At 27.9% G+C, this 24,751-nt stretch overlaps 1 protein-coding gene across 1 annotated transcript in view; it reads right to left on the bottom strand.

The window, feature by feature from the left end:
* LOC121129797 (neural cell adhesion molecule L1.1) overlaps positions 1-9,238 on the bottom strand; it is a 297,246-nt gene extending 288,008 nt beyond the window's left edge. The window contains exon 1 of the mRNA XM_071893367.1: positions 9,069-9,238. The gene's annotated coding sequence lies outside the window, so the exon portion shown is untranslated. The remainder of the gene's footprint in view (positions 1-9,068) is intronic.
* Between the last annotated feature and the right edge of the window lie 15,513 nt (positions 9,239-24,751).

Below are 24,751 nucleotides of genomic sequence, written 5' to 3'. Positions count from 1 at the left end.
AAATTCAAATGAATTTGTGCAAAATATATAATAAGTTTCATAAAATTTGTAGCAATCCCAGACAAATTAACTGGTGAATACAATCTTCTCTTCCCTTCTAATTTTGAGTGCTAGAGTGTAGTCTAAAAAATGTTACTTCCTTGAAAAAATGGGACAACAGTAAGAGGAGAAAGATTCAAAAGTTTATTTTTGTATAAGATACAAGTTAATTTCGATTTTTCAAGTATTGAATGTAATTTGTTACTTAAAGGAATATAATAAAAAATTATATTCTATGAAATAGAATATTCCATATTTAAAAATAGATTCATACATATACTTACTTCTCAAGATTCCTACAACTAAAAAGAATCGAAATTGGCTCAATTTTGATTCATTGAGATAAATATAACAATTTTAACTACGATTAGAAGGATAGTTAATTTATGATTAAAAATTAATTTTGAAAGGTTAATGTACTTCTTTCGTACTCTTTAAAGTGTGCAAACATGTAAAAGTTTAATTTTTATTATTTTTTTAGTTTTTGCATGTATAAAAGTTAGATTTATCACATAAAAAAAATCTATTTTTATCATTAGTTTTATCCAATATTGGAAATATATTTAGATAAATACCTTAGTAAACCATTCAACGTCAATTGGTTTATAGTAGAACCAAATTGGCCTTGCTCAAGTAAGAAATAAATAATAACAAAATATTTTTCTTTTTTCGCTCCTTTGAAGAAGTGTTTTAATGATTAAAAACAGTGCACTTTTATTTTATATATCTCTCATGACATCCACCCAAGATAGTTTATTTCGTTGTAACAACTAAATTGTATTCATCATTTCAGACTACTATCTAAAGATAAAACTGGCCTTAGATCCAGAAAACTTTTATTATCTAAAATATCAATTGGATTCAGGAACATGAAATTTTACTGATCATAATAAAGATTTAATGGATTTTCCTTATAAAAAAAATCTTATATTATTGCTTAATAAAGATAAGACGTGTTTTAGTTTTGTATTGGGATTATACGGGAATGGTATTCCTAAATTTGTTTTGGGACAGGCTTTGGGTACATGAACTTCTACTTATTAAAGACCATAATTTTATATAACATTCACGATAAACATTTCTAAATATGGGGAATTTTCTGATTATACTACTTCCAGGTCTATTACATGCAACAATTTTCCTATTTCTATACCTCGTGGAAAGGGGTTTTACGGCAGTTGCCAACCTTTTTACGAAAAAAAAAAATCAATTACAAATCAATGTACGTAGATATTTGAGATTAAACCTCACCAATTTGAACTCAATTGTTGACAAATTGTTCTTAGAGCCATTACCATGAATAATTAAATCATATTTTTTTTGTAATTTTATGATAATAGTTTTCTTATTATTGGATTTGTTGTATTTGAATCTTAATGTGTACTAGTATTTTATATTTTCTTCTATAAAAAAATATACACTTTTTTTTTAATTACAACTTTTCAAGTAAAAATGATTCTATCAAAGTAAGAATAATTTTTTGATCAGTCAAAATAATTTAAAGATAATAAAAAAATTCAATAATAGGTATACGAGAAAAAAAAAAAACCGCCAATTGTTTCATACACAAAAAAGTTAGGAACTTCTTATTTAAATTCACATTTTTGAACTATGTTTGCCGAACTTTTTGAAAAAGAAAGTTTTGTATATCAATCTAATAAAGAACGGATTCTAGTGAGTTAAACAATTTTTTTTTTTTTTTCGTGAATAAGAGTTTATTAACCAAAAGTTATAATATTTTAGGTAGTATATTAATTTTCGTAGATTGTTAATTTGGTTTCAAGTTTTACCATTCATAATTTTGAAACACAAAAATAATATTGTTTAGATTAATATATTTGTATTGAAACAGTTAAAACATTGATACATTTATTTACACTGTTTTGCATAGCTGTTGGCTACACTTCAACGACATAATTTACAAAATTAAATAATTTTTTTTTAGTTTTAAAACAATAAAGATAAACTAAAGTCATTAATTGTCTTGCAGTTATTTTATAAATTCAAATATTTTGTTTAAAAAACAATTATTATGTTATAAAAAATATTAAAAAGTAGGGAGTTCTCGATATTTGCTCTTGATAACTTTGAAATATTTTCTATTCATAATTTAAAATTATTTTTATTATTTATGTATTTAAAAAAAAAAAAAAATGTTATGATGTTTTATAGGTGGGATTTTAAGTCATGTAATCTTTCAAAGTATTAATGTTTAATGCAGTATGTAGATATTATCGATAACTTAAACAAGTATATATTATTTATATTTTAATGTAATAAATTAAAAGTTTGTACTTTTTTTTTTTTTTTTTTTTGGTATTTTCAAACTAACTACGTTTTTATCCAGATTAGTATAGATACTTTGAGTTTGAATTTAAGTTAAAATCATTGACTTTCTTTAGATAAAAAGACTGTCATAATTGGTCTTATAGCTTAAAAGTGTTGATTTCAGTTATAGTCAAATTAGTAGTATCGTAGTCAGAACTAACTTACTCGGGACCAAGAGAGGGACTATATATTTAGGATCAAAATTTAGTAGCGGTCAAGCGGAAAATTTTAGTATAGTTGCTCCTTTCGCCATTGTATTAATAAGTAAGACAATATATTCAAAAAGGTTTGTATTTTTGTCACATTCTTAGTCTCACAGGTATCATTTAATTTATCCGAAACTCATCTCTTCGCATGGGGTTTTCCGACTAATTAAGTCAGTCCAAACTTATTCTGCGTCTGTCATCATAAAAGAACGTATCCGTAAAGAAAGCCACAGATGTGATGGAATATTTGAGATACATCTGTTTTGGAGTCAAAACTAAACCCTAAATATTTTTAAAGAATTCCCGTTCCATCGATGCTCTATTCACAATCTCCTTGAGTTTTTCGGTATAGCCTTCTTTAATAATGACGTCTGAGAGTATTGAGGTTCTAATTTAGAAAGGATCCTTGTTAATGTTATCTTCAAGTTTGTTTTTTTCATCATTAAAAAAGATGTCTTTTTGTGATTATCAAAACAAGTTAGGGCGAGTAACCAATAATTTCCTTAAATGTCAAAGTTGTATATTATACAACCAACAGTTTTTTTTAAATACCCAGGTAAGCGATGATAAACACCTTTGTACAGTCTCTATTATTACAATTTTCAACAAAAAATATAAATATTCCTTTATATTCCATAAAAACATAGTTGACCCCTTCCCTAAATACAGCACTTGAAAACACAATTTTTTTTTTTTAAGGCTTTTAAGTATAAAAATACCTTTTTTTCGTACTGTGTAACACCTCACACTATAATACCACCGCTTGACACAAATATAGCGACATTGTTGACATACTCACGTACTTTCAGTTGGTATAAATCTTCAAACAGTACTTTTTGAAATTGGTTTGCATTTCGACCGTTCGTTTATAGGTTACACTCATTTTAGTGAACCCATTTTAGTGTGTTTTAAACTCAGGTCACTAAAACGACTCTTACCCTCTAAACCAACCTTCAGAATGCAATAAAATTTTACACTTACTTATTGTAATTTAGAAAATTACGAGGGCTTGTCATCAATGTTGCTTAATATATGTCCGACCGGGGACTTACTGAGTGATTTGACTTTCAGTTTATATAATGGATACTTAAGCTATATGAATGGAATAACGCCCTGGTTGATAAACGGATCAATGAAATAACCATTGTCAAAGTGATAATGAATTAATAGTTCAACTTTTGTACCTTCTTTGTCAAATTGCATTTGTTTAACTTAGTTAGATATAAGACTCAATAAAATTGTTTAGTTTGGTAATGGTCATGATAAAAGAAAACAGTTAATGACAAATACATCCATGAAATTAACTATGATAGTTATGAGTGCTCATTCAAACCTACTTATACTCATTAGGATTTCTTTGTATATAAGTCCTTTAATATTTACTTTACTTAGCCTGTGTTGGAACCGTATTTATCCGGATTTTTGAGCTAGTCAAAAAGTTAGGTAGAAAAAATTTAATAAAGGTCTTCAAATTTATGTGCTAGCTCCACCACACATCTAAAAACAGTACAAATACCCCTCTCTAAGTGCATGTTTTTAAAGACACTTTTATCTGATATTTTTTTTCAATATTGGTATCCCGATACTAATTTTGGTACCGGAATCAAATTTGATATAGCGACTTCACCAATGTATGTATGATCACACAATGTGCAATAATATCATTTTAAAGAAAAAGGATAAAGATTTCAGTTGAAATATATGTAACAAAATGGGAAAAATAACTTAAAAAAACTATTTAACGTGATTTATGACCATATAAATGGCTTTGGATGAAATACAGTTAAGCTTTGCTGAGACAATCAATGTTCAAACATTCGAAATACATGAGAAAACAACAAATAAAACAAGGCAAGGGGAAAAATATCTTTATATATCTGAACTGGACTTAACAAAGATAAAACTTTGAAAAAACAAAGCAAGAACTTTTTAGTCAAGTCATTAAAGCGTGTAACAATATTTAGTATGGAAAAAGTTGGAGGAGAAACGTATCATTGTATATGTTTATGTATGTATGGGAGGCACTTACTTCGTACTTACAAAAATCTATTTTTTTATTTTCCTTATCTCACCCTCTCAATCGGTTCCAATACTGAAATTATGTTCTTGTGGAAAAAATTAAGCAATTAAGTGAAATTCAGAGGACTTTTCACTCTTAAACTTTTGAATGAAATTAACTTTTAAATGACTCATTTATTGAAACGCAAATGAATCGCAGAATAAATCAAAAAAATTGTTCATTTTGTAGATAAAATACTATGTAATATCGGCCCTCGCAAATGTTTTGAAACAACATTTTTAAAACTTAATAAATTGTCCTTGGAATGTACTGAAACGTAGTTATAGCGACCAAATATGGCCTAGATGTAACCATATAGCGAGAAAAGGAGTGCCAGGGTAATGTTGAAGGTCTCAAAGAAGTCCCCAGATGTGGTTGTCCAAGAAAATTGACATCTGAAGTCAAATTCTGGAATAAGAACTCTTGGCCTTCCTAATCACCAGATCTGAATCCCCAGGATTATAGTACTTGGTAGCAAGTAGAGTTCCAGCGCTGCATGATCCAATTTATTCCGAATATTGAGATATAAAAGGACGCCAATGAACAGTAGGATACAATGTCGGAATCCTATATCAGAAGCACCTGCAGTAATTTTGGCGCCGTCTGGAAGCTGTTATGGATATCATGTTTAAAATGAATTATCCTTAATATCATTATTATAAATTAATTATTAAAATTGCTCCAAAAATTATGTAAGTGCGTATAAAATTATACATTCAAACAATATAATCGATTGTGTTAAAAAGGATTGAATATTGAAAATACAAAAAACTACTAAATCAATGTAGGTAGTACATTTATTTCAGTTTATTTATAGTTATAGACAAATTTGATATTAAAACTTTATGTTTAAAAAAAAAAAGAGATATGAAATTTATTTGAGGTAATTTTTTTATATAAGACCAAAATTAAGAAGCAAGGTCCATTATTAAATATTAATTAAATTAAATAATATTTTGTACAGTTAATTTTTATGTTAAATGGAACAACATGGAAGGGTAGGACAAGTTTGAAATGAAATATTAATTAATAAAGGCCACCATAGTATGTATTTTTAGCACTGGATTTTTAAACTTTGTTTCCAATCTCCTAGAAATTAACTTCAATATCAAATTACTTTATCTGTAAATGATACTATATTCACATATATATATGCAGTATAATTTTATGTTATGTACTTGTTCATAGAGTCATGCAAAATATTGTTATTAAATTAATGTTAAGATTAAATATTAACATATATGTATATACATTTATGTAAATATATTTTTGTCCCATGTGAATTGAGTTTTTAAATAGTTATTCAAGTGCAATTAATTGATTTACTAATTTTGCATACATACATACATAGAAATACTACTTTGTAAATTTTACAGTAGTTTACAGGAATTACAAATCATACATTCCAGGATTTCTCATTTCCTGGGAAATTGCTATATTAAATTTTGGGAAACAAATGTTTAAATTTTAGGATGTGGGGTGTCAAGAATAATTACTGAGACATTTCCCTAATGTTTTCTTTTTATATTTAAGATTAAAGAATAAATTTTATACTAGTTCGAACCCATATATTGTCGATTTTATTTTTTTAATTATCCCTAATAATTGGCGAGTCGGTTTTTTAGATCCTATGGGTCCCACTTTATAGAATTAAGTTGTTTATATTATTAGAAAATTTTTATAATTTGTTGGGGATAATTTATTATCGATGATTTACCAAATCATTTCCAATGCATAAATTGTTAAAACTTTTAACTGTGTGATTGTCAGGTATTTTATGTGTATTCACTTAAGTTTTTCAGATTGATTTTTCTTTTTTGACAAACTGATATTTTATAAAAACTACCAGGAAGAAGTAAACAACGCTACGACCACTAAAATAATTAACCTTAAAGAAGAAAGAACACACGCTAAAATCGTTTTTCCTTTTTTAATTTTTAAAGGAAATTTTTTCGTTACAAAAATGTTATGGCTACTAGTAGTTCATATAAGTCATGTAAAAAGGGATGGAATTTTTGGAAAAAGTAAGAAAAAAGCGGTAGCCAGACTCATGATAATACTAAAAAAGGTAGTGAAATTATATTTAAACATATTATTATTCATTTTTTTAAACAATTTTTCACGAAAAGTTCTTTTTAGGAGGTAGATATTAACATCACTAACTACCTTAATAAAATATATTTTTTTCTACACAATGTTAAAGGCCAATAAGAATAAATAATCAACTTACATACATAAAATGTCAGTATAATTAGATAATTAAGTGAAACTTATTTAATGATATAATTTAAAAAAAATAATTCCGGACATTTTCTGTTGGTATAAAACTCTGAGAAATCTTAATACACTCGTTGCGTAGTTATTATATGGTGAGTGCACAAACATAAATATATGTATATAAAAGGTTACATCAAATAACAATTATGAATTTGTAATAAGATATATCATTAAATATATTTATCAAATTGCTTTCTGGAATACTTATCTCAAATAGAATGAAATCGGGGTAATTTTTTTTTCGGAAGCAATTTTTTCACTTACTAAACTACTTTCCTTGTTATTCACAATAATATAAATTATAATCCGGTACATTTTAATAAATTACCACAAATATCTACAGAAGAAATCATCAAATTCACAAATATTAATATAATAAATATTTTTTAAACATATTTCTGTCAAAATTTTGTCTTTTAAACTCCGTATGACATCAATAAGAGCAGCAGCATATCAACAAAGCTGGAGTGCAAAATTTTGTTTTTGCATGAAGTGAGAAGAAAAATATAATATACATACATACATTAAATTTTTAGAAAAAACAAAACAAAGTGATTGATTTTTAGACTAGATATTTTTTTAATCTAATTTTGTACTATATAATTGAATATCTCCAGTCCACAAATACTTTTTTATCAAAGTGTATATCTTTAAAAATAAAAAAATAAACAACAGATATTTGCATTCGAAAATCCCATCTTGTGCAGCAATACATATCACCACACATTTTTCTAAGCCATTCAGACACATATTTTAGGGTCAAGTCTGATATTTTTTCTGAAGATTATAGTTTTGTCTATGACAAAGTCCAAATTTCATTTGACTAAAATTAGTCTGTCCCTAATTTTGTTTTTAAGTAGGATTGATTGACCTTAGATGTGTGGCTTGGAAGCTTATCTTGAGTCCATTCCTAATTCCAAATGCCATAGAAAAATTACTGTGAGCCTATCTATCACAATATTATGGTTGATAGAGGATACTTTTCCCTTATTGTATATTTAAAAGATAGATTATATCCTTTTGATTCATATCGGTGTATCTGGTGCCCTATAGACTATGTAAGTAACGATAAAAATCATTTACATACACTCTCTGGCATAGATCAGACATTCTGTAATAACTTTGATGTTATTATCATAAAATAATAATAAAAACAAATTATAAAAGTGATTGAATCAACGAAACATCTCCAAATTTTTATTGAATATAAATGACCTAAAGAAGAAGGTATTTTTGCTTCATAAAGTGTCTGAACAATATTGTAAAATACTCTAGCTTTTTCCCCAATAACCCAAATAAGAGCAACCCATTTTTGAAGGAATAGTTTTATCTGGGATATGTGTCTGAATATCAATTCTATGGGTATTTTTTAAAAGACACAAACACAAAGTATGTGTAAATTAGCTTAATGTGAATTTCAAAAGGACCATCAAAGAGGATTTAAAAATCACAAACTTCAATAACAAAAATTAATAGTACTTAGCCTTAATAAATAAGTGGTGCGTCAACATGAAAAAATATTGAAAAAATTTAAGAATAGGATAAATTCCCATATATTTATTCTAATTCAGTTATACATCCTGCCAAATATTTCATAGACATATTTGAATAAGTTATGGTCTTTATATAACAATTTGTGGGGTTAGTTAAGGTACCAAATATGTTAAGGTAGATATAGTTTAAAAACTTTACTTGTATTATGAGACTTAATTTGGTCCCAATATAACCTTTCAAGTAAAATATATTATTTTATCATTCTTTTATTGTGAATTTTTGCTACTTTAAGTGCATTTGTGATGCCTTCAAAGGGTTAATAAGAATAGATCGTAAATAAAAATTAATGCTAATTGCTCATCATATACAAATTGAATTTATCATAAGTTCTAAGAAAAATAATAGTTTTGTATTGACCCTTTCTTAAGACAATATTAGTTCAATTATAAGAAAAAACAATTATTTTACATAACTCAGTTTTTTATCATCGAAAAAATAAAAATTATCTTTTAAAAATGGAAATATGTAGAAGGAGCCATGATTATATCTATCACATTTAATTTGATGTTTGTAAGAAATTATTCAAAAAGCTTTTCTATTTTACCAAACCATCATTTTATCATTTAAATATGACTTGAATGAAATAATTAGAAATGAAATCTTACCTTTTTCTTTATCAATAAGAATAATTTTCTTAGTTAGAGTCTGTAGTAAACCAAATTTTCCTATATTAAAAAAAACACTGTTAAATTGAGAAATCACTCCCCTTGAATTTTAACACAACTTGAAAAACGTGCCTTCTGTCCGAAATGAGAGAGTTAACAAAAATGAAAAATGTTTTGTTATCTATTAAATAATTCTACGGTTTTTTCTTGCTTTTTTCTGAGAGAGAAGTTCTTCTTTATGTCCGTTGCTTTCGTCGCTATTCCTTTTCCTTAACTATATATATTTTACTCAATGCGCTTCATTTCCCCCTCAAGTTCCTCTCTTCACGGACTACTTTTGATTCTTTTTCATTATTATTTTTGATGTTTTTTTAAAAAACTCCAATTTCATTTTTATATTGAATTAGTAGCTATGAAGTGAATTTGTAGGGAATTTATTGAGGTACACTTGCACATTGTCCCTTAAATTATTTATAGTGCTCTGTATTCCGTAATTAAGGAAGAAACTGTTGTACTTCATGTAAGTAAAGAATACAACCTTTATTTAACAACCAACACGATTAAAAAAAAATTAATGTATCACAAACTAATGATCCAATTTTAATAAAAACAAAATGCCATTTGAAAGCTGAATTTAAAAAATAATAATATTATTTTTAGATATAATTGCCTTTGGCATCAATAATTGGACCGATTCGATCTAGAAAACGGGAGCAGTCTTGATTACATCCTCCATTGACAGATTACAAGAAATTTTCCGGATACTGGACATCAGCTCCGATTTTGTGTTGCACGAGGATTAGTTGTTATGTCCCTCAACTACAGCCCACACAAATAAGTTCATTGAGTTGAGGTCAGATGAGCTAGGGGGCCAAACACTGGCTCAGCAAACGCCTGTAATTTTAAGCCTTCGTTAATTAGGATGTTCTGTCAGAAATTGAGCTCTTGGTATCTTTTATGATTTTAAATAATCATCTACTAGACATTTCCTGGTCAACCTTCCAGGATAGTTGAGATCTCAGGAAAAGCCCCTAGCTAATCCGCCAAAACAACAAACAACCTCTTTACTAGTACTAGCACAGTTGCCCATGTACTTAAAGTTAAATTTTTATATTAGGGTGAGCCAAAAACCCAAAAGTTAGAAAATTGAATATGGCTAGCCATATTTCAATATTAAGCATAAGAATAAGCATACATGCAAAATTTAAATGGGTAGGAATACGTTTTCAGATGCCAAAACGACATTGAAATATCAATATCTCACTTTATTTTATTCGACCTAATATTTTAGCATAGTAATTAGAAAAGTTCAAGAGTAATAATGTATAAATTATTATAGCATTCATTATTCATTGGTATTTTAATTCAAAGAATTTCAAAATTATTAACTAGTGGTTCTCAAACTTCTTTAATTCACTTATCCCCATCGAAATATGTCAAATGTAACTTTTTTATGTAGAAAATAAATATATTATTTTTTGTAAATCTTCTCTACTTTCTGGATATTCTGCACATACCTCCATTTGAGAATCTCTCGACTATCGACACTAAAAATTTATATGAATAAATAAAGAAAAAAAAAGTGTACTGTAAATAAGATAATTTTGACTTTATTTTCATACTCGGTAATGTTGTTTTTAGAATTATTTGATTTAGACCTATTGTCTATTTATATAACTCTTCAAGTAGACCCAGGTTAAGACAAATATTAATTATTGGAATTTCATTGCATATTCAACAAATCCTTACAATAAACTTATACACCCAGTTAGTGTCTTTTGTTCAAAAGAGATTATGATTTGAATATTGAAAAATAAACATAATATTAATTAACAAGGTCTGAATACTTTGTGCAACACTACAATTTTTCATTATAAAAATGAGTTGCTATTAAAAATATTTGTGATGATTTATTTTAATATTTGAGTAAGCATAGAGTTGCTTCAACTACTCAAAACAATAAAATCTCCTCTTTTTGAAAAAATTTCCTGACTTTCACAAAACTCAACTGCGAAGATCAAGTGCGTTTTATTATACTATGTGGATTCTTAACTACAAAATACCTTTTTTTTAAATTGTGGCTATCAAAGTCGAAGAATCTACCAAACAGCTTCAATCCCGGCTGTATGTGTAATAAAGTGGCAAATCAGATAGTAATATATCATGAAACATATATAAATTTGATAAAATATCTTAACCAGGAAAATACTGTTTCATTTATGGATTATTCACTTTCCTTATTTGAAATTTCATCTTTTAAATGTAAAAAAATATCCTGTAAATGTCCATTTACCAAGAAATTTCATCTTTTAAATGTAAAAAAAAAATATCCTGTAAATGTCCATTTACCAAGAAATTTCATGTTATGAAACAAAACCCTGTTTGATAAAAGAAAATAAACAAACATGTTTATTGGTATCCTAGACTAGAAAGCAAGAGTTGCCCAACAAGAAAAATAAATTAGGAAAAAAAGAGTAGAACAATTAACTTTCCAAGCATTCCAAAAACTCCCTTGAATTGATAAACTAAATCCAGATGATGCATTTTCTATTATGGATAATGGTAGCGACAAAGATTTTATCCCACCAAAAACGACTCTTAAGAGGATAATACCAAAAGAAAAAGAAGGCATATTTTGTAATTTCAATGACAAAATAAAATATTTTTCTTCATTTGCAGAAGCAACAGACAGTGTAGGTGAGTCAGATAGAAGGACTTCATTGCTATCTACGTCTCTATTGTATATTATTTGACTTATCAATGAATCTAGTGCAAAAAATATCATAGAAAAAAAATAAAGTTAGGAGAATGATAATTAAAAGACAAAAGGAATGTAATGCAAATATTCATCTGTCAGTAACAGGCTTTTTGATTCGATAATGTAAAATTAGCTAATTAATTTTACCAAAAAAAAAAAAAATATATATATCATTGATTTTGGAACCGAATAGCAAGTGTACAAACAACAGTTTGGTAAAACTGTTGTCTATTGGTATTTCATGATTGAATTAATTCCATAAATAGATTCAAAATCAAAGTATTTCTTCAATTATCATTAAGGAACTTGTTAACTTAATATATTCCAGTATAAAGTAGTCCCCAAATAGGCTAAAGAAGAAATATGCATAGGAATGGGATTTTTGGAGAGAGCGAGAAGAAGGCTGGAGCTAGATGAATTGTAATACTGTAATAAAATCATTATGTTTATGTATTTTTAATTGTGTGAAGACGTATGTTTCATCAACGTTGACTATATCAATCTATAAGTGCTGTAAGATATAGATTATCCATTGCATAATTAAATCTTTAAAACCGATAATTCATAAGTGTTCTGTAGAGTGTTCATTGAAGGTTTTTAAAGCCAAACTTGGTCATATTCTTCCTTTTGTTTGAAAAGGAGTCTTGCCTGCAAATTTAATTTCCTAATCATTGCGTGCTCTCTTTCTTGGTTAATCAATCTCCTTGGTATATCAATAATATTCTTAACTCTCTTACGCTGAAGAGTTTCTCCTTTTCTTTTCTCCTTTTATTCATTCAATTTATTGATATAAAAGTAAGCCACAATAATAATGATCGCCATCATAACCCCTGTAGAGAGATAAAAATGATTAAGAGTACTTATGCAAGAATTCTCTCAAGAGGAGATGAAATGTTAAGGAGACCATTCAAATAAATAATCTGATTTTCAGATGGGAAAAAATCCTCATTGTCATTATAGAGTCGAATTCTTATCTTGTATTTAATAATGTACATTTAAAACAATTCACAGTTTATGATGCTGCTTTACACTTCGTTCTCACTGAAGATAAAATTGATGGTGCCCAATATCAAAATGGCTTTAAGTTTACATCTTTTTTTTTACAAAAGTTACAGGTGATCTACACCAAAGATTTCAACAAAATCTTCGTCACTGAGGCTGAGTGATAGAATATATTAAAAAAAAATCTATATGTATGAATATTAAGATATCGATGATTTTTAATTGGATCATAAAAATAAATTTAAAATACTTTTAAAAGGGTAAATGAAATAAAGTGAAAAACATGGATTGAAAAATTTGCTAATAAAATTAGTTTTTACCATGAGCGTAATCCTGAAGGAACAGATGCAGAAAGTAAGCTAAAAAATAATAAGTCATTTTGGAGAATTTCAATCCATATTTTTGAAGTGTTGGTTGACCTCTCACAAATTCAACAAATAATTCTTATGGATGATAATCTAGTAAATTTAAGATTTACGACTATTCGACAACAATACCAGCTATGTTTCCAATTTTTTCACAATAGACAAAAGGTTCCAAACAGTTGAGTATCAATCCATTCTTCTCCAGAAGGGAAAAAATGAGTCCATATTTCAAACTAGAAACGACGAAAATAGTTTGATACACGTCACTACTATAGATATATCGAAGAATAGTCAAATCGATATATCTTCTGCCATCCCTTCTGAAAAATATTTTTCTTAGGATTGGAGTGTCCCAGACAAAATGAGAGAGAATAACGATATTGACGTTCTGACTGTTGAAAAAATTTGTGATTCTACGAGCGAAGTCGCTTCTAATATTTGCATTGTTTATGAACGAATTGCTCAATTTATTTTAGACTCACAAGACGAATGTAAAAATGAAACAACCATTGAAATAAATAATAACCCTTTAAAACTAAGAAAATCTAAAATCTCTCTTATAGATATTTCGATGAAAAATGCTTAATCGACAAGATCAAGGTCTGGATCTAATCCGAAATTAACTCTATTAGAAACTCACCAGATGCAAAGTGAAATGTTTCCATCTCAAAAACAATTGAAGAAAAAGAGTTTGTAAAGAGTTTTACATTAAAAGACAATATCCAAAGTCTCATCATAAATTTAATCTGTCCTGAAAAAAAAAATCTGAAAATTATATGTCATAAAATTGAACATTATTATTCCAAATTGTATGGTTTCTGTTTATTGTGAAAAATGAAAAAAATACACTAGAAGTAAAATTAACAATACATGCTTTTGCTATTACTATCTTAGTAAAAACAATGTGTGTTCTGAAGCAACAATATCATTGAATGTCATATGGATGTTGAAGAAATAAAAACACATATTGCCAATGATGCTAAGTTAAATAAAGCACCTGTCCCACTGGATTTACTTTTGAGTTAAATAAAAAAAATATTCAAACTGATTGGTTCCCATTCTTCTTTGTTTTTATGAAAATTTATATAAACTGGAAATTTTTTTAGTTTTGCGTCTGACGAAAATATTGATTTTATTATTTTAAAATTCCATACATGTCCAAGATATTGATATAGCCTATGTCCTTTAACATTTTAAAATGTAATATATAAAATCTTATCCTATGTTCTTGCTAATAGGTTTACTATAGTTTTAATAAAAAGTAGTGCATAATGACCAATATGGTTTCGTTAATAGCAAAGTAATGAACATTGTAGATTTCACCATGCAATACCCTATCTCCAAAATATATCATTCAGAGTCTTTACAGAAAGGCTCTTGGAGACTATATTATTTGAATGGTTGCTCTTATCCGTTGTTTGATTAATTTCGTCCAAAATTACGCCAAATTGTCGCAACACTACTTTTGTATCCCATTTGAGGTGTGAGCAAGGCACTTTCCTGCATATACCAATTAATTGTCTTAAATACTTGAAATTTCTGCTATACACGTGGGAAGTATACTAAATCAGTTGATATATAAGTTGTCCCAATTCAAAAGAATTACCCTGTACACAGCAAAATCACTCATTTTCTCTGCTCTTATAATACTTTTTGACCGAAGTGTCTAAATTATTGCGAAAAGTGGAACACAAATTGAAATATACAGCCGGCCCAATTACCCCGAAACACATGCAGCATAACAAATTGGCCTATGCAAAGCCCATTGCCCCCGTGTTACATGGCAAAAATTAGCTTAATCCATCCAATAATTTTTTAATATATTTATCTCAATCTGACAGATAAAAGTCTACAAATATCTATTTATTAGATAAATACATACATATGTATAAGCATGATTTTTTATCAGTTATGACATCAATCAAGGTTTAAATCAGATAAATTGTTTCAATAAAGTATCAAATTGGCTCTTTAATATTTTATTATACTAATTTAATTATAGTGTAACTCAAAGATATATAACGTATTACTATTTTTATATACACAAGTGCTTCAATGAATAAAATTCACATAGAAAGAAATAATTTTTCCAATTTTAATTTACATATTTAAGATTAACCTATATGCTCTATGTACAACATATGATAGTAGATTCTTGTTGTTGAAGCTTTTAGTAAATGATGAGATGGAACTTAACGACTCAAGAGAAAGAAGAAGATCATATTTTACCTTCTTGTTCCTGATTGGCATAAAATCATCAGCTACCATTTGAAAAGTCTAAAAGGCGTTCTATTTAGTGAATATAACATTTAATTTAATTATTCAACATAATTAGCCAATAATTTCTTTATATTTTTCATAAAAATCATTTGTAGTGTAGTATATTATAAAAATCGATCAAATGCAGATAAAAAGTCTACATTCTTCTCGTCTATCAAAATGTTAATGATTGTAACATATATAAATAGAAAGAAGTTGTAGATCAATTCTATCAAACGTGTACATTGAAATCCAATCAACTTGATTATTATGATTATTTCATTATATTGATTAATTATTTATATGTGATATATTTACTATTTCATAATGATGTTATTTCTGTTTTTTCTAAAAAATTGAATTTGAACTAGTTCACGTAACTATTCAAAGTTTAAAGGAAAAGAAATTTCCTTTCCTTAGCATTAATTTGATCTTAAATATATACTTTTCAATATAGCAAGGAGAAAAATTAACTTACATTTTTCCGTTTTATTTCAATGCTTATATGAGTAGTGTTAAAGTCATCCGATTTAATCCGAGTATGCTCTGTTTTGTTCTATAACTTGTTTTCAACGATAATATAACTTCATAAAGCCTTTTTCGTAGAAGTCATAGTTCTTATTGAAAAAAAAAAAAAATTAATAATAATACTAATGGAAAACCATTTTTCACAGGCCTCTATTATTACCAAATTTGTACTCCCGTGCGCGTTGGCTATAGACAGGAACTGAACAAGTAGTAGTCACATGGTTCCAGCTATGGACTGTAGGGGGGATGCATAAAAACTTCCCATCCGAGCTCTCGTAGCTTCTTGCATATCATCAAAGATGTGTGGGGTCTGGTGGTGCCTTGTTGAAACACAATTTCTCTCCTATTTGAGTTTCTATTTGTGTCCAGCCTTCAGCAAATGGTTCAGAACGGGTTCATGACCAATGTTCAGCTTCTAAGGGAGGCTAAGACTATTAAAATGACGTTCTATCTCAATATTTTCCAGGATTTTATCTACATTTTCGACCACAGGCCTACGAGTACGTGGTGCCATCATTCACTTCCACTATATTAGAACGAAATCTCTCAAAATACCGTTATGCCACACGAACTGAAAGAGTAACAATCCCGTATACATGGCAAATTTTCTAGGTCGTTTTCGACGCGTTTTTCCTTTTCAAGTAGTAAAAATGTAAATGTGGCGAATTTTTTCCCTTGATACTTCCATATGCGATAGACGATAATTCGCGACTGAGCCGGCCAAGCACAATACTATCCAAAAAAAAAAACACGTTTGTAGTATACATTCATACTTTTACAACGCTTTATCGTATGTTCCGATGTAACCAACAATGAACAAGATATAGATATGCTGCAACAATGAACAAGATATAGATATGCTGCAACAAAAACTAAACTCCAGATACCTTTGGTATTTAAACGAACAAAATATAGTCTTCGCATTTTTTGATCAAAATGTATATCTCAAGAAAAACGAACTATGCCCTAAGCAATCAACTTAATATGAATCAATTATTTGGTTGAAGGATGGTTGATAAAATAAAAGAATTTAACTCCTTAATTACTAATGATGAAGACAGAAGAGGTTAAACAGTATTTATTATAAGTAGTCCAGGAAAAGATTTCCTGACTTTCAAAAAAATAGTACATTAATTAGAAAAGATAGTTAGAGAAATATATCGGTTTGTGATTGGAAGATATTAAAAGAAGAAGACAGTTTTTTTTTTAAATACTGTCAATTTTCAAAACTTTAATAAGGGCGCAGGGCGACATCTAAAACTTTTACAAAATTGGTCAAAAAAATTCCTTAATCGTTTATTGCTCAAATGTATATTTTTAACAAATGAGAACTCAACATTTCCCTAAAATGTTTGAAATGGACCAGTACTACACTTTTCTATTTTTTTTCTATTTATAGTAGCTTAGCAGTTAGTATTTCTATTATATACTAAATTATTGAAATTAAAATATGAAAAAAAGAAAATGATACAAAAATAATTTTTTTACGTAATAACACTGATTGAAAGTAAGAATGAGCCAAGATTAGATATTTGCCCATTTTCATGAGCTTCCAGATTAAGCGTCAGTATATCAAACCTCAGAATGGCCAGCAAATCGAAAGAGGTTGGGGCAAAGCAATCACCCTATATCAAATTATTGTTTCACTCTATCTTTTTACTGAAAATAAAGAGTTTAATATAGAGCAACTGAAAAATTAAGCAAATTTTAAAGCCTTATACAGGATGCATCAACTTTGGTCTATTTTAAATTCAAGAATGTGTATTATTTTATATTCGTCTTTATTTAGAAGAAACTTTTAAATACATATACCGGTAGTTGCATAAATACCCGGACTAATTTTTAAACACTTATATATCGAGGTTACGTCACCAGAAATAAAAAATTCCAGCACAAGTAACTCGGTAAATCTATTGGCTTTGTTTTTGTTTTTCTTACTCGCATCAAACAAAGTCGTTTACGATTAATGACAAGGCCAAACGTCATATGGTTGCCACTCTCCTCCGCCCGGTAGGTCTGTCAAGGAGATAATCAAGGACACTGGACTATCCAGGACTACTGTGTTCAAGGTCCAGAAGCTTGTCAAGGAGGGAAAAGATCTGAAAGACCTGCCCATACCTCTGGAATGACTCAGGATTGGCTCGTTGCCAACATGCCATTTTGAAACAAAAACATTTCCCCACCTCAATCACCTGATTTAAAACCCTTTACTACAGTGTATGGTGGCAAATTGAGAAGAATGCCTGTGCTACCTGCCCCCCGAATTTGGACTCATTGAAGGCCAGCGTCAATGAGCAATGGGCAGCCATGGAAGACCATTACATCGTTAATGTGTGCAAGGCCTTCCGCGGGCACTTGGAGGGTGTCATAGCAGCTTATGGCGGTTATATTCAGTAATTATATTAAATTTTATACCATAATAAATTCTCTATTATATAATTCTCAAAAAAAATACGTCATACGAATTTTATTACAAATTTCTTTATTTGCCACAAATAGTCCGCAATTCTTTGAAAATTGAGATTTTAATGAAGTCATGAAATAATTAAGCTCCTTATATTTAAAACTGAGACCTCTAAACCCTATTTAACAAATGCATTTCCAACCCTCCAAAAAGTATTATTTTCAAATTGAGTAAGATATCTCAAAAATAACCTAACTATATATAAATTAGGGTGTATCGTAATGAAAAGAGTTGAAAATTTGGCAACGTCAGATTTTTTTTTTGTTTTTTTTCCTTTTATTCTTCTAAAGCAGAAAATAACCAGCAAACGTACAAAAAGAAAATGGTCCTTCATGGACTTGTTTTTTTTTAATTTGAAAATCTGTAAAATGTAGAAAGAATGAAATTTTCTTGATGTTTCTTTGAAATTATGGATTTAAATTCAGTTACAGAAATGTTATTGCTTTAAGTATTATATAACAAACATATATTTTACAACAATATTTTAAAAATCTTACTCTAACTTGCCTCAGTGCATGAGTATTTTAGTTCCAAGCATGCTGCCAATAAATAAATATTCTCTTTTGGTACTGCGTATTAACCGCATGTAATTTTAAGTTTCTCTTCATTTTTACTACTCAGATCTCGCTTTTTGATACCAAGTGTTTTATATAATATTATCAAATATACTTTCCTTGTTCATTTGTGCCATAAAAACACATCTTATTTTACCAATTTAATAGACATTGTTTATATTCCAAAACTATAAACTCTTCAAAATACGACCTTTAATTTATTATTCGTTTATGTCTGGGGTGGATTTGTTTCTATTTAGGCATATTTTTATATTACATAAGTTTGATGTTTTTTATTTATTATTAACATTTAATTCCTTTTTTCGATAACTCTTCAAAAGGAAACTATGAATGACTAATTGTCTCTTATATATTTTTTGTTTTATTTATAGGAAAAGTCAACATAATTTCAATTTTGCTCTGATGTAGCCGTTCCGTCTCTCTTGTCCACAACTTGACCTTAAAAAATCAATTCCACTTAAATATGAAAAATAATTTTATCTTATTTATAAATTTGTAAAACAGGGTGTCTCTTTTGGCATAAATGAACAGCGAAAATATTTTACATAATTATATATTCGAAATAAATATAAAATGAAGTATTTTATTCAAAGTAATACGATAAATTAAAATTTATTTTGCATTTTTTTATTTTATAAGTTAATACGTAAGAGAGACGGGGATGAGATGACCATTGGGGGAAGATGATCAACCTGATTTAATTTGCTTCCTTTATATATATATATATATTAGCTGTTTGTCTCCAAAGAGTTGTCCATACATCATATTATCCTCTGGTTTTAGTTCCTTTCGTCTCCTGTTTCTGTTTACAAATTATTCAATAGTAATTAAACGCATGAGTTAAAATTGAGATTAGTTAACATTTTTGTAAAATAACTTATTTTTTATGTGGAAAAAGAAATACAATTTCTTCATGCCATTATTATATTAATCTAAATGTAAAATTTGGAATTTTAATTCACCAAAGGTAGAGTTTAATCATGACAAGGTTGAGGTAATTTAATCTCCTAAATTTATGGATACGTAACAAAAAAATAAAATAAATAAATTATGTCCCTTGTGTTGTTGGTGGATCATAAAGATGTAAAACAAGCTCAATTTTTCGAGTAATTTGGAAGAATAGAGCATTAAAAAAATAATCCAATTTATATTTATATATAGCTTACAATAGTTAAAGAATAAAATAACAATAACATTAACTATTTAAAAATTATTGATTTGCTACTATGTTACTGTTTATATGTATGTGTCTTTTCAGAATGATCATCTTGCTCCGACATGGTGATCCACTCACTTCATTCATAGGGCAAGTTGAGCATTTTAGAGCGGTACAGAGATTTTTATAATGCAAATATTTAGGGTAATATTAATTTAACAGACTAGACCTGTTCGTCAATTAATGTTTTAATGAAATTGTATACAAAAATGATAAAAAACTGTGAACGTTCTTGTAAAAATCTTCTTGACTTACCCCAGTTTTCTATCAATGTAGTAGTAATAAATATATTTCAAATTAATAATAAAAGTTTATGTCTTTGGTATCATGTTGCAAAAAATGTGTGTAAAACTCTTTTTCTTTTCATAAATTAATGTTAGAGCCATTTGAATGAAATCTTTTAGGAAAATAGGATACTGTAAAGTTTTGTAGCATTTTTGTCACAATTACTAAATAATTATTGATGTAATGACTAATAGTATCAATAATAGGAAATTTTTCATTTTTTATCCAACATGTTCATTTATTGAAAGTGAAACATTTACATGACAATTCCTAACAAATAAAAAAAATACATTCACGAATAAAAAAGCTCACAGTTTCAATATCTAACAAAAAGAATCCTTTTTTGTGTACCATAATCTACAATGAATATATGCGCAGACTTAGTAATAAAAAAGCTTGAATAAAAATGAAAAGTTTAAAATAGCCTTAAAGCCTATAATATTTCAAGTAAATTTACTGGGTTCTGATCCATTTTTTTATCACCCAAAAGGTTTTTTTATTCACTTCTTGAATGTTTTTTTTCTATTACTCTAGGGTTAACCCGTAAAGAAATGGATTTACATAAAGCATTTATATATTTAAAAAGAAAGGCAGTTTGTCGATAAAATAAAGATTTTACATAAAATTTTGAATTCATATAGAGACATTAGAAAAACAATAAATTATTTCGCTTTCCAATCTCATTTGGTGTGTTAGGAAAAATCATATACCACTTACATATCTCAAATTTACTCAAAGTCTCCTTGTATCACTTGCCAGAAGTGTAGATTTTTCTATATCGCAATTTCATTTTATTAATGAAAAAACTTGCACGAAAAGGTAGTTATTCCGAAACATGGACAACATTTTTGAAGACATTGCTGTAATGTAGGATATCCTGGTAGAAGGTACATGTCAAATGTGCCCAAGGCCACAGAGGCAAATCTTTTTTTTTTCAAATTTACATCACACTTCAAATTCCTGATTTCAATTTGTGCATGCCAGTGCGCCACAGCTCTGCCTAGCACTCAAACTGCAGAGTAAAAAAATTCCTCAGCTGTCGCGCTGACATTTATAGGTGTTAGCTCAAGAAACTAATCCGTCACAGTCAAAGTCTTATCAAATACTTTGATAAATTTAATTAGTGGTACAAGATCTGTAATGTCAGAGAACTCATGTTACTCAACTGAAAATGCAAAAAATTACGTCACTCTGCATTTCAGTTGATAACCCAAATCCACTAAAGGTCCAAATTAATATGTGTCACAATATTTTGTCAAAAGCATGCTGTTTCGCAGCACACATAATTTCAGCAGGCGTCAACACCCAGTATTCAACAAATTGCTCACCACTAAAATAATTGAAACTAAAGCAATTTGGCTCGTAATTAGGTAAATGGCTTTCACAACGGTAGTATCACTGACTTTTCGACTCTGGATGAAAAAAGATTGCTGTTTCTTCAGACGCATTTCCTATACCTTTTGTTTTCTCACTTTTCCCTGCAAGCTATTATATTTTTCACAATGATGAGTTCCATTATGGTGTCGAATATTATTCTATTTAAATACTGAAACATGCAAACCAAACAAAGAACACAGTTATCCATTTTTCTTGAAAAAATCCTAAGCTCCCTATTCACTTTTCACATTTTTACAAAGATATTTCACTGATGAGGGTGCAAAGCTAAACGAACAATTAATAATACATACAACTGCCACCAACATACACTAAACAGATGCAAACACTAGCACCTACTGGTGTTAGTTCCAACACAGTATTCCTTTCATGTTGTTTATAAATATTAAAACACTGCGTCCCTGGTGGAAAATATAGGAATCAGAGATTTAAAATAAAACGATAATGAATTCATTGTAATAATGCAGATTTATCTTACAGTCCGTACCAAAACCTCGGGTGGGCCGTATCCAGCCATCATGCAATATGTTTGTACCCTGAACCTAGATAATAACTTCGTTTTGTACTTATTTAGATATGAAGTGTTTACCAAATGAATATTTATAACTATATTAATGAGCATTAATAAAAATCGTGTCCATTATGTGTATGTTTTAAAAATAAACCAGAAATCAACATGATTTACCTGAGAATTTGAAGAATATTTTGGAGGAAAGCGGCTTAGCTGATATCATTCTTCGTCAGATCACCCAAAAATCAGCATAAAAAAGCTAAAGGGGAGTAATAAATTATCCAAGGACATTGCCAAGAATTACTCCAATGTCGATCCTCAATTCTACTCAAAGTCCAACAAAAATATACAAGGTTATCTTTTCAATAAATTCTCAAAATTACTTTCTTTCTTTTATGGGCAGATACGAATGTTCAGTACTGTTTTTAATGTAATAGAAAATAGTAGAAAATGAAGTTTACTACTCTGGATTTAAATAATAATCGAAGCACCTGAGAAAAAAAAATTCATTCTTCACATTACCAATTAAAAAAAACAGGGGACTGATTTTCATTTCTGCTCATAAGAGCAAGTTCAAAAATGGCCCGACATTTTTAACGTAGTGTTACGACACTTTTAAATAATCTTTAAGTATTAGTAAAGGAATATATGTACAAATTTTATTACTAATATTTTCGTTTATTATTTTGGAAAACATCATTTTGAAAGAAGGAGGTGTTCAAATTCAGGAAACATTTCAAATTTTTGGTTAAGATCCGTTTAGACCTTAAACAAATAACAATTTTATGAGATATATTTTCCAAGTTTACCTAGTAAATTAGGATATAGTGAACTATACAAAAGAATGTATAGATTAGAGTTATTTAAAAAAAAATTTACAGCTATCTGTATTTAAGAGTTATTTAGTCATTGCCTTACTGTTATTTTGTCAACTTTTTTTTACGTTTGACAATAAATTGTAAATATATTTATTATTTGTTTGTTCAGCATGTTGTAAATAGATAAACGTTAACAATATGATAACTTTCCAAAGCTTGGTATATTTTGGCAATATATACACTAGCTTTGAAATTGAAATATTTATTGGGTATTTGCATAAATTGTTGAAAAAATAATAGAAAAAAATTATATTTATATATTTAAAAAGTGTTTAATGTTAATTTAAAAAGTATTATTTAAATTTTGATATGCTTTATTTAATTAGATATTGATGACAAAATTTGTTATATATAGTCAAAATCAAGTTCAAGGCAAAAAATAATAACTAAAAATAAAATAAAATATTCCATGAAAATATTGAGACACATTTCTATTTTCACAAAAAGACTTAAAGGATTTTCTAATCGCTATAAATACTTTGTCAAATTCCTCAATTAGAGTAGCATGATTATAAATGAAAATTTTGCATTTAATTACAAAGCATAAATATAACCAATAATATCTAAGCGTTCAAATCGAAATGATTCTTTTTCTATAATAAATAATAATCAAGAATTTTTCATAAAATTATGTGAGTTGAAAATATATTGTTTTATTAAATTTCATTTAATAATATTACAGCTAATTATTTTCAATCGTTACTTTTTTAGAACACTTACCATTGTTCAAACACATATATCTTCTGTTCATGTTTACTCCTCATAAGTAATTTTTTTTCTTGCATTATTTAGTATAAAGCTAATAGATCAAAAAAATATAAGAGTTGTGAGAAAATCAAATGTTTATTTTAGGAAATAATTTTATGTATGAATTAATTAAAGTTGTTAAGTTCTATAATTTTTATTCCAAATCTAGTTGATAATTCATGACTTCTTAATTTGATCAAAAACGTTTATAATGTTTCATTGATTTTAAGTTAAAATATTTGCAATATTATGTGAAACAACATTTTAGAAAGTGTTAATTAAGCTCTCAACATTTGAAAACTGACTTAATCTATACAAATCTTACAGTATTAATCATTACTAGTTAATTATAGCAACTGTAGTAGTTCAATTATTATTTGGTGAATAACACTCTGCTAAATCCATCACTCAACTAACGATCTAAATTATTTAAGAAATAAATATTTGCTTGACTAAAATACTGAACGACAGTCTTATGGTATTAAAAGTGTTTTTCACAGTAGTAAAAATTGTATATAATTTATTTTGAACTGATTTGGTAATTTTTCTTGTAAATAAATAAATAAAATCATTTTTGTTTAATTCTGTTGATATTCTTTATTCCAAAATTAGAAATCATAGTCCATAAATTTATTTGGCAATCAAATTTTGTGTGTTCATTGGAACATAAGTGTTGCTAAATGACATATATTAGTTTATT

This window comes from Lepeophtheirus salmonis, chromosome 14 (assembly GCF_016086655.4).
Source record: "Lepeophtheirus salmonis chromosome 14, UVic_Lsal_1.4, whole genome shotgun sequence".
NCBI lineage: Eukaryota > Metazoa > Arthropoda > Copepoda > Siphonostomatoida > Caligidae > Lepeophtheirus > Lepeophtheirus salmonis.
The sequence above is the reverse complement of the archived record's forward strand: the minus strand, read 5'-3'. Positions and strand labels throughout refer to the sequence as shown.